This window comes from Haemaphysalis longicornis, unplaced genomic scaffold (genome assembly GCF_048455015.1).
Source record: "Haemaphysalis longicornis isolate Haplotype H1 unplaced genomic scaffold, Haemaphysalis longicornis Haplotype H1 scaffold_18, whole genome shotgun sequence".
Taxonomy (NCBI): domain Eukaryota; kingdom Metazoa; phylum Arthropoda; class Arachnida; order Ixodida; family Ixodidae; genus Haemaphysalis; species Haemaphysalis longicornis.
This window is the reverse complement of record NW_027526282.1, coordinates 6,337,000-6,337,711: the sequence shown is the minus strand read 5'-3', so window position 1 is coordinate 6,337,711 and position 712 is coordinate 6,337,000.

The following is a 712-nucleotide window of genomic DNA, read 5'->3' as shown; positions in this document are numbered from 1 at the left end:
ACGACATTTGCAACGAAAGAAGCAGATACGCGGCCATTTTCTTCTTGTTTTTTTTTTGTGTGCTCTAAATGTGCGATTTGCTTACAGACGTCACCATAACAAGTTGTTTAGTGCGCAGAAAGGCAAAGAGGGGCGAAAGAGAACCAAAACACTGCATGACCACCTATCAACCACGCAGCGCTGATCCCGCAAACGCCGCGGAAAAGCGGCGGCAGGCGGCGCAGCGACCGCGCAGCTCGAGGCGTGTATACCCTGGGGTTAGCCCCCTGGTGGTAGAAACACTTGACATCAAAACCGAAACCAAAACCCCAGATACTACACTTAGCCATTCATAAGTAGGGGCAGCTTGGAAAGGGTTTCAACTGTACATATGGCTGGATCGCTGTGTTGTCTTTAGATAGTATAAGCCGCATCCGTAGAGGCACGTTTTGCGTATCTTGCAGTGCATACGCTGCAGCCCGCTATTTACGGAGAGCTGAACCAATGCCTTCCTTTGGCGGAGTGTCTTAGTTTGTTCTATCGTTATTTTTTTCTCTGCCATTCAGAAAATCTCCCCACTGCAGTTCTCCTGATTTGCTGTCAATTAACTGGATTTACTCATTGACTAAATCCAAGTCTTGTAAGCCAATCCCCGGAACTTTGTATATGCCATTTTGTATGGCAACCATCATCGTCATCATCATCATCATGAAAATGACACGCAGTGAGAGCG